Source organism: Moschus berezovskii, chromosome 8, assembly GCF_049115385.1.
Source record: "Moschus berezovskii isolate FMDL1 chromosome 8, NW_MosBer_1.0, whole genome shotgun sequence".
NCBI classification, from domain to species: Eukaryota; Metazoa; Chordata; class Mammalia; order Artiodactyla; family Moschidae; genus Moschus; species Moschus berezovskii.
In genome coordinates this window covers 104,244,267-104,260,625 of record NC_142467.1, presented here as the reverse complement: position 1 = coordinate 104,260,625, position 16,359 = coordinate 104,244,267, and the positions used below count along the sequence as shown (strand labels likewise).

The window sequence follows — 16,359 nt, the reverse complement described above, 5'->3', positions numbered from 1 at the left end:
ATTCACTGTCCACAGTGATTTTGGAGCACGAGAAAATAAAACTTGTCACTGTTTACATTTTTTTCCCCATCTTATTTGCCTTGAACTGATGGGACCAGATGCCTTGATAATCACTTTTTGAACATTTAATTTTAAGTCAGCTTTTTTACTCTCTTTCACCCTTATCAAGAGACTAGTTCCTCTTCACTTTGTGCCATTAGAGTGGTATCGTCTGCATATCTGAGGTGGCTGATATTTCTCCTGGCAATCTTGATTCCAGCTTGAGCCTGGCATTTCCCATGGTGTACACTGCATATAAGTTAAATAAGCAGGGTGACAATACACAGCCTTGTACTCCTTTCCCAATTTTGAACCAGTCAGTTGTTCATGTCTGGTTCTAACTCGTTTCTTCACCTGCATACAGTTTTCTTAGGAGACAGATACGGTGATCTGGCATTCCCATTTCTAGGAATTTTCCACAGTTTGCTGTGATCCACAAAGGCTTTAGTGTTGTTCATGAAGCAGAAGTAGATGTTTTTCTGGAATTCCCTTGCTTTCTCTATGATCCAACAAATATTGGCAATTAGATCTCTCATTCCTAGGCCTTTTCTGAATCCAGCTTGTACATCTGGAAGCCTCGAACGTACTGCTGAGGCCTAGCTTGAAGGATTTTGAGCATAACCTTACTAGCATGTGACATAAGCACAACTGTACAGTAGTCTGAACATTCTTTGGCACTGCCCTTTAAGGTTTTCCAAATTTGCTGACTAATACTGCATAGATGTGGCTTAGTCACAGGTTATGCATGCCCGTTGAAGCTTGTTCTCTTGAGGCAAAAGTGTCTGAGAGAGAATAACAAAACTATGAAACCAGGTTTTTTTGGCCGTGCCATGTGACTTGGGGGATCTTAGTTCTGCAATCACCGGTGCTTTTAGCAGTGAAAGCATGGCGTCCTAACCACTGAACTGCCAGGGAATTCCCTTGTTTTTAATTAATACAAGGCCTGCCATTGAATCTGAATTTCTATTAAGTTCTTTTACCACCACCCTTACCACCTACCCCCAGTATGAAATGACATGGTTCATTTTATTAGTAAATTTAGGTTTAAATCAGGCTCTTATTCCCCAAGATGGGGAGTCATTACTTGGTTGCACAAAAGGATGTCCTAATATGCCTGAGATGACAGGAATAAGTTGCAGGCTCACTCATTGGAAACGAATATTTATCAGTTTTATCTTTTCTGTAGGGGAGAAACCTGAGAGGGAAGTTAAGTAACTTCTAAGGCCCCACATTAAAGGTGTGGGAATACTGTGACATCCCTGGTGGCTCAGTGGTAAGGAATCTGCCTACATGGGTCCCATCCCTGGACCAGGAAGATCCCAATGCCTCGGAGCAACTAAGCCTCTGTGACACATTGAGCCTGTGCTCTAGAGCCACAACTAACTGAAGCCTGCAGACCCTAGAGCCTGTGCTCCACAACAGGAGGAGCCACCACAGTGAGAAGCCCACACATCACACACAACTAGATAAAAGTCCGTGCAGCAACGAGGACCCAGCACAGCCAAAAATTTTAACAGTTACTTTAAAAAAAAAAAGAATTCACCTTCGAATGCATGGGACACAGCTTCGATCCCTAATGGGGGAACTAAGATTCCACATGCCATGGAGCAATTAAGCCTGAGGGCTTCCGAGCCCACAGGCCACAGCTAGAGAATCTGTGCCACAACAAAGATCCCACTACCCACAAATAAGACCCGACGCAGCCAAAAAAAAAAATGTAGGAATCTGAAATACTAAGATCAATACACAGGTCTGTTTGGGACTTTCCTGGCGGTTGAGTGGCTAAGACACCGAGCTCCCAGTGCAGGAAGCCCAGGTTCGATCCCTGGTCAGTCAGGGAACTAGATCCCACGTACCACAAACTAACAGTTTGCATGCTGCAACTAACAACAACAACAATAAGAAAACAGGTTTAGAGAATGTATTCTCTGCTGCTGCTGCTGCTGCTAAGTCACTTCAGTCGTGTCCAGCTCTGTGCGACCCCATAGATGGCTGGCAGGCAAAAAAATAATCTTAAGAATGTCAACCTATTAATAGTTTCAGCTTTAGGTAATACTGTGGGTCAGTGTGATCTAACTGGGTTTTTATGAAATTACTACAGTTGCTAAAGAGGAAAAAACAGTGTAATAACCAAAGTCCTCATTCAAGAGTACATAATCAGTATTTGCAAATCTTCTCTTAGATTTTGGACCATAAAGAAATCATGTCTACTGCTGAAAATGATCCTGGCTCACCAGAAAGGAGGCCAGGAGTGATTAGACAGGCACCACAAAGTTCGAGTAGAATTTTAGAACAAAGTAGAAGAGCCTTTTAGAACTGGGCCACTTCCTTCATCTTGTACAAGGACGCTGAGGCCTATGAGGTTTAGTTGGTTTTCTATAATCAGACTTAAGAGTCTATGTACTTCCTCTCAAAACACCATCTGGTTGAGTGTACACTTTACATGTATTTGAAAGAAACTGGAATTCAGTTTGGGGATAACATAATGTGGTGGGATAGGGAGCAATCTGTCCATTCTCACAGGGCTGGTATCAAAATTAAGTGAGACAAGGGGACCTGCCTGGTGGTCCAGTGGCTAAGACTGCACTCCCAGTGTAGAGGGCCAGGGTTCGTCCCCTAGTCAGGGAACTAGATCCCATATGCCTGAACTATTAATATGCGTTTACATGCTGCAGTGAAGATCCTGCCTGCCACAACTAAGACCCAGTGCAGACAAATAAATATTTTTTTAATTTGTATAATACATACTTGGCACTATTGAAAAAAAAGTGGCTTCTAAGTTTCCCTCCCCACAAGAGGTAAAGTTCATGTGACAAAATGGGCCGTTGACCATTTTAAAGCTGATAGTGCAGTGGCATTTAGCACACTCACAAAGTGGTGCTACCGTCACTTGTAACTGGTTCCAAGACATTTCTCTCACCTTTCAAGGAAACGCCTTATCCACCAGTAGTTTCTCCTCACCCCTCCTCCCTAGTCTCCTGACCACCACTCATCTTGCTCCCTGTCTCAGCGTTTATCAGCTCTGGTCGGCTTCTTAACTCAGCGTTAATGTTTTTGAGGTTCCTCCATGTTTCAGCCAGCATCAGTTCATTCCTTTATATTGCTGACTATCCCATTGCAAGGACACACCACATTTATTTATCCAGTTGCAGTATATACATACAATGGGATATTCAGTCATATAAGGGAATGGGGTATTCATTTATTCAGCTGGCTTCCCAGGTGGCCAGAATCCGCCTGACAATGCAGGACACACAAGTTCAATCCCTGGGTCAGGCAGATCCCTGGAGGAGGAAACGGCAACCCACTCTAGTATGCTTGCCTGGGAAATTCCATGGACAGAGAAGCCTGGGGTTGCAAAGAGCTGGACATGACTGAGAGACTGAGTATGCACACTGCAAGTCATGTGGGGTCTTAGTTGCCTAATGAGGGGTTAAACCCATGCCCCCTGCATTGGAAGCATGGAGTCTTAACCACTGGACTGCCAGGGAAATCCATTGAGTACCTTTTTTGAGGGAGGGGACTTTGCGGGGTCTTTGTTGGGGAAATCGGGGGCTTCTCGAGTTTGGCGCACAGGATCTAGAGCACACAGGCTCAGCAGTTGAGGCACATGGGTTTCTACTTGTGACGTGTGCGTGTGGGATCTTAGTTCACTTCCAGGGATGGAACCTGAGTCCCCTGCATTGGAAGGCTGATTCTTAACCACTGGACCACCAGGGAAGTCTCAGAGTATCTATTTTCAATTTTGCGAGGTATAGACCTAGCACAGAAATTACTGTATCATATGGTAGTTTTTATGTTTAAAAGCATAAGAATTTTGCTTTTAATAGCAGCTGTACCATTTTCCATTCCGATCAGCAATTTGCAAGGGTTCCACTTTCTCCACATCCTTCAGTTCAGTTCAGTTGACACATGATGTTGGGCACTCTTCCATGGGTTTTTGGTCCAGTCCAATTTATCTTTTTTTCACTGTCGCTTGTACTTTGGATGTAATAGGTAAGAAATCATTGGCAACTCCAAGGCTGTGAAGATTTACCCCTATGTTTTCTTCTAAGAGTTTTACGGTTTTAGCCCTTACATTTAAGTCTATGATCTATTTTGAGCTAATTTTTGTGTATGGTAGGAGGTAGTCCTGCTGCTGCTGCTGTCGCTTCAGTCGTGTCCGACTCTGGGTGACCCCATAGACAGCAGCCCACCAGGCTCCTCTGTCCCTGGGATTCTCCAGGCAAGAACACTGGAGTGGGTTGCCATTTCCTTCTTCAATGCATGAAAGTGAAAAGTGAAAGTGAAGTTGCTCAGTCGTGTCCGACTAGTAGCGACCCCATGGACTGCAGCCTACCAGGCTCTTCCATCCATGAGATTTTCCAGGCAAGAGTACTGGAGTGGGTCGCCATTGCCTTTTCCAGGAGGTAGTCCTACCATATACAAAAATTCTATTCCATGTTATATCCAGCTTTCTCAGCACCATTTGTTAAAGAGACCATCTTTCCCCATTGAATGATCTTGGACACAGTGGTCAAAAGTCAGTTGACCATGGCTTCATGGATTGATTTCTGTGTTCTGTGTTTGTTTGCTCTTTATATCTATCCTCATGCCAACACCATGAAGTAGATTTATAGTAAGACTTGGAATTAGGAAGTGTGAATCTTCCAATTTTCTTCCCCTTTTTCAAGACTGTTTTGGTTATTCTGCATGTGAAGTCGCTTCAGTCATATCCAAATCTTTGCGACCCTATGGATCATGGCCTGCCAGGCTCCTCTGTCCATGGGATTCTCCAGGAAAGAATAGTGGAGTCGATTGCCATGCCCTCTTCCAGGGGATCTTCTCGACCCACAGACTGAACCTACTTCTCTTACACATTCTGCACTGGCAGGCAGGTTCTTTATTCCTAGCACCACCTGGGAAGCCCTTTGGTTATTCTAGGTCCCTTAAATTTTCATATTAACTTTAGGCTTATCTTATTTTCTATGTATAAGTCAATGATACTCTGGCAGGAATTACACTGAATCTGCAGACCAATTTGGAGATTACTGTCATCTGTAAAAGATTAAGTTTTCCAATTCATGATTATGGATGTCTTTCCACTATTTAGTTCGTCTTTAACTTCTTTAAGCAGTATTCTGTAGTTTTCAATGTATAATTTCTGCACTTACTTTGTCAAATTTATTCCTAAGTATTCTTTTGGTGCAACTGTAAATGGAATTGTTTTCTTTTCCTTTTAGCTGCACTGCACAGCTTGTGGGATTTTAGTTCCCCAACGATGAATCAAACCCGAGCATGGATCAAACCTCAGCAGTGACAGCAGAGTCCTAACCAGTGGACCACCAGATAATTCACAATACCTTTTTTTTAATAAAGTTATTTATATCCTTAGTAATTTCTCCTTACTGTGAATTGCATTATGTGGACGACCATGTGTCTGCTGCTGCTAAGTTGCTTCAGTTGTGTCCAACTCTGCGACCACATAGACGTCAACCTACCAGGCTCCTCTGTCCCTGGGATTCTCCAGGCAAGAATACTGGAGTGAGTTGCCATTTCCTTCTCTAACCATGTGTCTAGGTTCCTGCAAATACTCCTAATTCCAGCCAATCCATTTAAGCTGGATTCTTTACAAATAAAGAACATAAAGTATACAGCAGTTTCTTTATGAGTAAGGTCAACACATTGACTGCTTAATGCCTGCAGGGCCAAGGCATTGTGGATGCCTGCATCAACTCTGTTCAGTAACCTGCCCACAGATACAAACTCAGGACAGATCCTCAACTTGTCCCATGGGAAATGCTTGGATATTTTAGCCTCTTAGATGTCTACAAAGATTTGGGAGCATTTCTCTAAATAGGAGTGAAAACAGCTCGCAAATGTATCATAAATTTCCCTTATTTGCTGCCTTGGAATTATCTTTGGAAAAATTCCTCTTTAGAGATAACCCCCAAGGGTCAATGACTGACTAACTTCAGGGTAACAGAATGTGTGAACTGTTTACTACAATAGTCCCCAGAAGGAAAACTCTAGCCTCCTTAGAGACATAAGTTCCTAACTCATTTCTGTTGGAAGAGAACTTAAAAATAATACTGTTTGTCTCAAAAGAACTAAGACCACAGCAATATCCCCCAGTGACTGAAATATACTTTGTCTAGTTTAACAATGCAAAACCAGAGCAACTAAGGGGACATTTTGGGAAAAGGAAGAATTTGCTTGCCACACTGTTCATTAACCCCACGAAGGCGGAAATATGTCTTCCCTAGGGGAAAGGGTATTTGGTCCCAGGATGTGTTTTTAGTTATCTATTGCCGCATAACAAACTACTCCAAAATTTACTGTCTTAAAAAATTAAAGCACACTTATCATTTTATAATTTCTGGAAGTCAGGTGTCACTTAGCTGGATCCTCTGGTTGGAATTATAGGGTTGTAATCAAAGTGTTGGCTTAGGCTGTGGTTTCTTCTAAAGGTTTGACTATGGATCTACTTTCAATGGTATTGATGTGTTTGCTGGCCGAACGAAGATCCTTGCAGCTGTTGGACTGATGGCTTTAGTCCAGTGCTGGCATTGACTGGATGCTACCCTCAGTCCCTTGACAAATGGGCCTCACCTACATGGCAGCTTGCTTCATCAAAAAAGTTGAAGCTGAGAAGGCAAAAGAGTCCAGCTGGAAAGTCAGTCTTTTGTAACCTAATCATGAAACAGATACTCTATTGCTTTTGCCATAATTTCTTTGTCATCAACAAGTAACTACGTCCAGACCACACTCAAGGAGGAGTTTCAGTTCAGTTCAGTCACTCAGTCGTATCCGACTCTTTGCGACCCCGTGAATCACAGCACACCAGGCCTCCCTGTCCACCACCAACTCCCGGAGTTCACTCAAACTCATGTCTATCGAGTTGGTGATGCCATCCAGACATCTCATTCTCTGTTGTTCCCATCTCCTCCCACCCCCAATCCCTCCCAGCATCAGACTCTTTTCTGGTGAGTCAACTCGTTGCATGAGGTGGCCAAAGTATTGGAGTTTCAGTGCATCAGTCCTTCCAATGAATACCCAGGACTGATCTCCTTTAGAATGGACTGGTTGAATCTCCTTGCAGTCCAAGGGACTCTCAAGAGTCTTCTCCAGCACCACAGTTCAAAAGCATCAATTCTTTGGCGATCAGCCGAAGGGTAATCTTTGGGGGCCATTTTTGAAAGCTGACTACCAGACAATACTAGTATAAATCTAGATATAGATGCTTTTTTTTTTTTGGCTGCACTGCTCAGCATGTGGGATGTTAATTTTCTGGCCAGGGATCGAACCTGTGCCCCCTGCATTGCAAGCACAGAGTTTTAACCATTGGAATGCTGGAGAAGTCACCAGATGCAAGAACCTGCTTCATCAGCACATTTGTCTTGAAGATGAAAGGAGCAAGAGAGATGTAAGCTTTCAGTTCTGATATGTACTTACTCCAGTTAGAGCATTCCAACATGGGCTTATCCATGAAGTCCTTGCTGAAATAAATGGTCAGGTATCCTTCACCAAAATAGGCTGGCTGCAATTATAGTGAAGATCTGTCAAGAAACCTTTTCTGCTCAGCAAATGCTGAAGAGAATTTTTGAGCAGTTGGGGCAATTTCACTTGACTCGTCTTTCATTTTGATGCCATGATTCCACAAGGGCTTGAATCCCTGTGACCACCAGTAGCTCATGACCAAAATTTTATTTCCTGGCCATACATTCAGAAGTTTGTCCATGTCAACTTTATCATTACCTTTATCTGTTCAGTTCTCTTCACTTAGGCAGTTTTCTTTGTTTATATAATTAATTTTCTTTCCTTAAAAAAATGAATATATAATACAAATATGCATAAAACATTGACTGAATAATTACAAAGTAAATGTATAATCAAGAAGCAAAATACTTTCCAGCCATGTAAGGTGAAAAAGACTCCTGTACAACACTGTGCTTGTAGTTAATGTACTATACATGTAACAATTTAAAAGGGTAGATGTACTGTTTTTTACCACACACACACACACACACGTGATTCAATAGAGCCATGTGAGGTTTTCGATCTAAAAAGTTTTAAAGGAAAAGAAATAGAATACTCCTATACCTCAGAAATTGGTTACCGACCCTATTCTCTTCATCCCCTCCTGATCACCCTGTCAAGTAACCAGTGCTAATTACCTGCTTGTTTTTTATAGTCCCCGCACTCCACTGGTTCTTGCCCAGAGCACATCCAAATCAAGGAAAGCAGCAGAAGCAGCAGTGCTCCTGTCTCCACAGGATTTTGTGATGCTGGATCTCAGGTTCAGAGCTCCTCAGGTAACAGGAAATTGTATAATTTCCCTAAAAATCTCCACATATTTTTATCTGTTTTAGAAATCAACATAGAAATGGAATCATCACATATGCTTTGCTTCTTTGGTTTTCCTGAGTTTCATCTGTGTATTGTGTGTGACTGTGATTTGTTCATTTTCATTATACTACATTCTACCAGGCAGACATTTGGGTTGTTTTCAGTGTGGGCTCTTAGGACTATGCTGAACTTTCTTAAGTATGTCACTTAAGAGTTTCCATGGATTGGAATTAGTGGGCCATGGAGTGTACAGAGCTTCAACTTCACCAAACAAGGCCAAATGTATTCTAAAATGATTGAACCAAGCAATGAGCAGTATATAAGAGCTCCTACTATCATTCCTTCTTTGACTTCCAGACTCCTTCTTCTTGAGTACTTTTATCCCATGTGTAATACTTGCATTTTCTTTCCACTTTGAAACTTAAAGAAAAAAAAAATCACTTCCTTTTCAAAACTGCAATTGTATGGTTCTTCACACTGGGTCTTCCATCACTCTCATTATTTTAAGTGTTATAGTGAATGATATTTGTGAATACTTTGAAACTAAACAAAAACAGCAAATAAACATGAACAAAGTAGCAGAAACCAAAATGACCCTTAGAGTCATCTTGTACCTATTTGTGGCTGACAGAATTATAGTGCTTTATTCTGAAACTTTTGTTCTTAGCTAGCTTTTAAGAAATTGGCAAGCATAATGGTTGACGAGTGTGTCATTATACGTTTGTCAAAACCCATAAGATGCACAACAGAAACAGTGAACTCTAATGCAAACTATGGACTTTAGTTAATAGTGTGTCACTAATGGCCCATCAACTCTAACCAGTGTACCATTCTGCAAGATGGGGAAAGTGAGAGGTGTAAGGGAACTCTGTACTTTACTCAATGTTAAATCTAAAACTGCTCTCCTAAAACTATTAATTAAAAAAAACCCAAAAAACTAAGCAGAATAGCTTCTGTATAATGGTAAAGAAATTTCCATTTCTCTACACTTGAGGTTCAAGAGCAGAGATCAGCAAATGTGTGGGACAAATCTGGACTGCTGTCTGTTTTTCCAAGGCCTTCCAGCAAAGAATGGTTTTCATATTTTTTCAACAGTTGGGAATAAAAAAAAGAACAATATTTGGTGACTTTTGAAATTTACATGAAATTCTAATTTTAGCATCCATAAAGTTTTATTGGAACACAGCCACACTCATTTGTTTACATATTATTTATGGCTGCTTTTGTACTACAATGCAGAGCTACAAAGATTGGTAATGTTACAGAGATTGCATGGGCCAGAAACCCTAAATATTGACTGCTGCTGCTGGCAAGCCACTCCAGTACTCTTGCCTGGAGAATCCCATGGATGGAGGAGCCCGGTAGGCTGCAGTCCGTGGGGTCGCTAAGGGTCGGACACGACTGAGCGACTTCACTTTCACGCCTTGGAGAAGGAAAGGGCAACCCACTCCAGTGTTCTTGCCTGAACACTGGAGTGGGTTGCCCTTTCCTTCTCCAAGGCGTGAAAGTGAAAAGTGAAAGTGAAGTCGCTCAGTCGTGTCCGACTCTTAGTGACCCCACGGACTGCAGCCTACCGGGCTCCTCCGTTCATGGGATTCTCCAGGCAAGAGTACTGGAGTGGGTTGCCACTGCCTTCTCCGACTACCTGGCTCTTTATAGAAAACATTTATTGGGAGTACCCTGGCAGTCCAGTGGTTGGGACTCTGTCCTTTCATTGGGGGTTAGGAGGGGCACAGGTTTGATCCCTGGTAGGGGTCCCATAAAGCACACTAGGCGAGCAAAAAAAAAAAACAACACAACAAAAAGTTAATTCCTGGGTTAGAGAACCCAGCCTTCATGGAGTCATGAGATCTGAGTTCTAACATGTAAACATGTGTAAACGTGTGATCTTGGGTGAGACATTGCTGTCCTACAAGATTTTTGGACAAAGCTTTTGGGACTGCCTTCACAGCTTGTAAATTCTCTTCAGGTTGGATCTGACTTCCAGTCACAGCCAAAAGCCCTGTAGTAAGGCCCAGTAAATCAAGTTAGATATTATGATTTTGTCTAAAATGAAGTGTAACAAAAGACTTTGTGACTTGCAAATGGCAGTTCCAAATGCTTCCCAAAACATGTTTACAGCAACAATAAATTAAGCAGATAATGCAACTAGGCTACTATGGGGAAGATGAGCTTTAAATGGATATACCCTGTTTTGTCTTTTTTATTTCCTTAAAAAAGGCTGTTACTCCATATTCATTTATCCCTGTGTACTTTTCCTATTCTTTTTCCATTTCTCATCACCTTCTGCAAATTGCCAGGTATGTGACATTAGGAGCCAGAGATATTCACAAATTTCAATATTCTGTAATACAGTACTAGAATAAACCTTACTAATGAACCTGTTACAATTACCTCCTTTGTTGCTGGTACTTAAGTTTGTTACTTCATGCTTTGTTAAAATAAAGGGCAAAAGTTATGTCTTTATTTTGCTCAGGACCTATCATTAATTTATAATTGACCTTAGTGAAGAGTGAGCAGACCCCATCAGTAGTCAGGTCAGTTGCTCAGTCGTGTCAGATTCTTTGCGACCCCATGGACTGACTGCAGCATGCCTGGCTTCCCTGTCCATCACCAGCTCCCAGAGCTTGCTCAAACTCATGTCCATTGAGTCAATGATGCCATTCAACCATATCTCATCCTCTGTCGTCCCCTTCTCCTGCCTTCAATCTTTCCCAGAATCAGAGTCTTTTCCAATGAGTCAGTTCTTTGCATCAGGTGGCCAAAGTATTGGAGACTCAGCTTCAGCCTCAGTCCTTTCAGTGAATATTCAGGACTGATTTCCTTTAGGATGGACTGGTTGGATCTTCTTGCAGTCCAAGGGACTCTCAAGAGTCTTCTCCAACACCATAGCTCAAAAGCAGCAATTCTTCGGTGCTCAGCTTTCTTTATAGTTCAACTCTCACATCCATACATGACTACTGGAAAAACCATAGCCTTGACTAGATGGACCTTTGTTGGCAAAGCAATGTCTCTGCTTTTTAATATGTGTCTAGGTTGGTCATGGCAAGCCACTCCAGTACTCTTGCCTATAAAATCCCATGGATGGAGGAGCCTGGTAGGCTGCAGTCCGTGGGGTCGCTAAGGGTCGGACATGACTGAGCGACTTCACTTTCACTTTTCACTTTCACACATTGGAGAAGGAAATGGCAACCCACTCTCGTGTTCTTGCCTGGAGAATCCCAGGGACGGGGGAGCCTGGTGGGCTTCCGTCTATGGGGTCACACAGAGTCGGACACGACTGAAGTGACTTAGCAGCAGCAGCAGCAGCAGGTTAGTCATAGCTTTTCTTCCAAGGAGCAAGCATCTTTTAATTTCATGGTTACAGTCACCATCTGCAGTGATTTTGGAGCCCAAGAAAATAAAGTCTGTCACTGTTTCCATTGATTCCCCATCTATTTGCCATGAAGTAATGGGACTGAATGCCATGATCTTAGTTTTTGAATGTTGAGTTAGATGCCAGCTTTTTCACTCTCCTCTTTCACTTTCATCAAGAGGCTCTTCAGTTCCTCTTCACTTTCTCCCATAAGGGTGGTGTCATCTGCATATCTGAGGTTATTGATATGTCTCCCGGCAATCTTGATTCCAGCTTGTGCTTTATCCAGCCCGCATTTCTCATGATGTACTCTGCACATAAGTTAAATAAGCAGGGTGACAATATACAGCCTTGATGTACTCCTTTCCCAATTTGGAACTAGTCTGTTGTTCCATGTCTGGTTCTAACTGTTGCTTCTTGACCTGCATACAGGTTTCTCAGGGGAGCAAACCCCATAAGAGAGACAAAACTAGTTGACTGCTATCCTAGTGTATCAATATGTTCTGAAAGGAGACATCAGGAAATTAAATAAGCAGGGTGACAATATACAGCCTTGATGTACTCCTTTCCCAATTTGGAACTAGTCTGTTGTTCCATGTCTGGTTCTAACTGTTGCTTCTTGACCTGCATACAGGTTTCTCAGGGGAGCAAACCCCATAAGAGAGACAAAACTAGTTGACTGCTATCCTAGTGTATCAATATGTTCTGAAAGGAGACATCAGGAATTTTTTTTAAATTACCTAGACTTTATAGACGGAGAAGGCAATGGCAAGCCACTCCAGTACTCTTGCCTAGAAAATCCCATGGATGGAGGAGCCTGGTAGGCTGCAGTCCGTGGGGTCGCTAAGGGTCGGACACGACTGAGCGACTTCACTTTCACTTTTCACTTTCACACATTGGAGAAGGAAATGGCAACCCACTCCAGTGTTCTTGCCTGGAGAATCCCAGGGACGGGGGAGCCTGGTGGGCTTCCGTCTATGGGGTCACACAGAGTCGGACACGACTGAAGTGACTTAGCAGCAGCAGCAGCAGCAGCAGCAGCAGCAGACTTTATAGAAGAACTGAGCTTGCTATTTTTAAAAGATGGGACTTAAAATGCTGCTGCTGCTAAGTCGCTTCAGTCGGGTCCGACTCTGTGCGACCCCATAGACGGCAGCCCACCAGGTTCCCCTGTCCCTGGGATTCTCCAGGCAAGAACACTGGAGTGGGTTGCCATTTCCTTCTCCAATGCATGCAAGTGTAAAGTGAAAGTGAAGTCGCTCAGTCGTTTCCGACTCTTAGCGACCCCATGGACTGCAGCCTGCTAAGAGTGATAATAAGGGCAAAAAGGGAAAAGAGGTTATGGCTCCCCGTTTGAAAATTTTTAACAGAATTACCACATTAAACTGTAAGCAACCTAAACCTAATCTCTTCGTTTCAGGGAGCTGGCTTGTGGTTTGGATTTCAAGGATGAGAAGGAGGTCAGCTGGGGGCCAACTGCAGGGAGAGCGCCCTAGGCATAGAGTCTGATACCTTCCAGTCCTTAGATCCCAGTGGCTGGCGAGCCAGCCAAGAAAGATGCCACCCCAGCCTTGCTAACAGCCTTCTCTCCCACCTGCCTTCTCTCACCCCAGCGCCCCCATCGCAGCTCTCTCCCTTAACGTTCAAGTCCCACCCTACTCCAGCCTCCTCCAACACCCTTCAGCCTCCCCTGCAGCGCGGCCTCCCTCAGGCAGGTGTCTCTCCCGGCCTCTGCCATCAGTCTGTGGAGCCTATCCTCACTGTCTTCCCTCTGTTTGAGGGCCTGTCATCAATCCCTTCTTAAATTTTTGGACGGCTCCCTCTGTTTTCAGATGTTCTCCCTCAGGCTCAACTTTCAGCCTTCCCTCCGTCTATCCCCTCCCTCAGTCCAAGGGATCTCCTCCCTCAGCCTGCAGGTCCTCTCGCTCGGTCTGAAGTGTTTCCTCTCCGTCTTCGGGATTCCAACTCTCGGTCTGTGAGGTCCCCTCTCAGTCTGAGGTGTATCCTCTTCGGTCTTCGGGGTCACCTCACGGTCAGCGGGGCGGTCCCCTCTCGGTCTGAAGTATCTCCCCTCTCGGTCTGCGAGGTCCTCTCGCCCGGTCTGAGATTTCTCCTTCCTCGGACTGCGGGACTCCTTCCCTCCGACGAAGCGGTCCCCTACCTCAGGTGTGCAAACTCTCGTCAGCCCTCACCCTTGGTCTGGGGTGGGGTGGGGGAGGGTTCGGTGGGGGGGCGTCTCGTCTCTCCGCGGGCCGCGAGCACCTGCTTTCCCCATTCACCGCCCCGCCACCAGCTCGCTAAAGCTCGCTCCCGCTGGTCACGGTTTGGGGCGCGCACGCCGGGCGGCGGCAGCGCGTGACCGCGCGCGCAGCGTGCGCGGTGACGTCAGTGCGCTGGCGGCGGCGGCGGCGGCGGCGGCGGCACGGCTGTTTGTTCTGCTCTCCCGCAGCCGAGGAGCCGAAGCGGGGGCTGCGGCGGCGGCGGCTGCCGGCAGTGCCCGCGGCCGAGCGGGGCCTGTGAGCGCGGCGGAGCGGCGGGCGGGCCCCGGCGCCGCGCAGGCAGCCGGAAGAGGAGGGGGCGGCGGCGTGCGGCTGGCGGGGGCGGCGTGCGGCCTAGCGTCTCAGGTGAGGACCGGTGCCCTTCGGGGCAGCAGACGGCGCGGGGCAGCCTGCTGGGGCCCGCGGCGCGGTCCGCGTAACCTGCATTGCGTAATGGGGCTGGTGCGCCAGGAGCTACGCCATCGGCGCGGCGCGGGGGCGGGGAGGCCGGGGCGACGCGGGCTCGGGCCTGCGGGCCTCCCGCGTCCTCGCGCCGCTCGCGCCGGGCCAGGGCCGCTTGCGCCGTTGGTGTCGGGGCGGCAGGGCGGCTCGCGGGCGCCCCGCCGTTGGCGCCACCGCCCCCCGGCTCCGGCTGGGCGGCCGGGCAGGGGCGCGGGCGGGGGGCGCGGGCGCAGCGGCGGGGCGGGTGGGCGGGGGGCGGGCCGAGGCGCCCGGCACTTCCTGTCGCCGCCATTTTGTCAAGTGAGGAGGAGGAGGAAGCGGCTGCCGCGGAGTCCGCGGTGCGCCCGGCCCGGGTAAGTCCGGGCCCGGCGTGGTGGTCACGAGCGCCGCTGCTCCCGGCCGCGGTCCCCGGGGCGGCCTCGGCCCCGGTGTTCACGTGGGGCGGCCCGACGCGCCCTCTTTCTGGAGCTTTGGTCCTCTAGCTCAGGCCGGGGCAGCGTGCCCCCGCCCTCATTTCCTCACCTTCCGGACTGGCCCCCGGGGCTCTGCGGAGAACCGAGCTGGTCTCCAGGTGGAGGGAGGAGGCTGCCGCCGTACACCTACCCGGAGAGAGGCCGCTGGGGGCGGGAGCCGTGCTCCGAGGGGCGGGCCTGGCCCCCTTTACCCACCCACTCCCGGCCCGGCAGCCCCTCACTGGGTGCTTTGTTTTGCTCGGTCGGTGCTCGCTGGCGTCCTTGCCACCGTCTCGTCTATTTGCAGTATTGTGCGTGGTGGTGGTTTGGGGTGGGGATGTGGGGGAGTTGTGATTCAGCGAAATGAAATGACCCTCCCCTCCAAAACGGAAATAGCACTTCTCCCGACAGAGATACCCCTAAGGCCCAGGCTTGGATGAAGATGGGAAATCCCACTCTGGTGTAGTGGACTGTACAGATACTTGTGTTCAGGCCTGTGGATGAGTCATGTGCTTTTACTGTGTGACTGACCTCTCTTACTCAAGATCACACATTGTATTTTGAAGTGTTATTTTTGTTTACTCATTTAACGTTTTGTGCAACCTGATCCTGTGTATGGTCTTGGCCCTTGGGTTACTTTTTATGTGTGTGCTGGATTCAAGAAATAATCTCTTGGAATCTGCGCCTCATGAGAATTAAAAGTGCCTTTGCTTACCTTCAAGAGGATTTTCCCTGCCCGTGTTTACAAAGACCATCAGAGTACCTCTAAGCCAGAGACTTTTCGGTGCTGTGATAATGTTTGGGAGATTTCTATGAATGGGGCTGTCAGGTTCCTTAAATTGTTGGTTCTTGGGTTTTAGTTCTTGGAGGTTGTAAAGAAAGGAATTCTCAATAGGATTTATGAGTATGTTACCAGTTTCAAGAAGTTTTTGGATGGCACAGTCTGTTTTATGACCTTGCCAGTAATATGATAAAACATTACTTTCTGTTGAATTTGGATGGGGTTTATCTTTCCACCAAGGTTTTAGGTAACTAACTTGTTCTCCCCCGAGTCTTCAGCCTGGGAAAGATAAACTTCTCCGATGATTTCCCTCAACCAAATCGAGAAAAGTCTGATCTGAAACAAATGCATTACTCCCTGTTACCTGCCATACCCACTTAACCTTAGTAGGAAACTATTTAAGGGCTCAAGCTGTGGAGTGAGTCTCTTAAGATGGTTTTAGTTTGTCTTATCTAAGGACGTGAACCCACATGTGTGCATCTTGCTAGAATTCAGCCCCTACCAAATTGCTGAAGATAAGAAATTTTGCCAACAGATGAAAGAACGCGAAAGTGACTGCATTTTAAGGATGGGTTGGCTGTTTTGAGGTGTCTTTAAGTCTACCCTCCCTTGTTGAGAGGGTGATGAGAAAAAATATTACCTAAGAAGTGCAAGAGAATCATGGGCCACCTTGTAAAATTTCCA

General features: G+C 46.2%; 1 protein-coding gene and 1 pseudogene across 4 annotated transcripts in view; one reads left to right on the top strand and one right to left on the bottom strand.

The window, feature by feature from the left end:
- Positions 1-14,019: 14,019 nt before the first annotated feature.
- On the bottom strand, positions 14,020-16,046 carry LOC148777178 (uncharacterized; annotated as a pseudogene).
- BRD4 (bromodomain containing 4) overlaps positions 14,106-16,359 on the top strand; it is a 93,280-nt gene continuing 91,026 nt past the window's right edge. For 3 of the 4 annotated variants that reach the window (XM_088839117.1, XM_055431233.2, XM_088839116.1), the window contains exon 1: positions 14,691-14,795. The gene's annotated coding sequence lies outside the window, so the exon portion shown is untranslated. Of the gene's footprint in view, positions 14,347-14,690; positions 14,796-16,359 lie in introns of those variants that run through there. The other variant, XM_055431232.2, reaches the window with a different exon arrangement.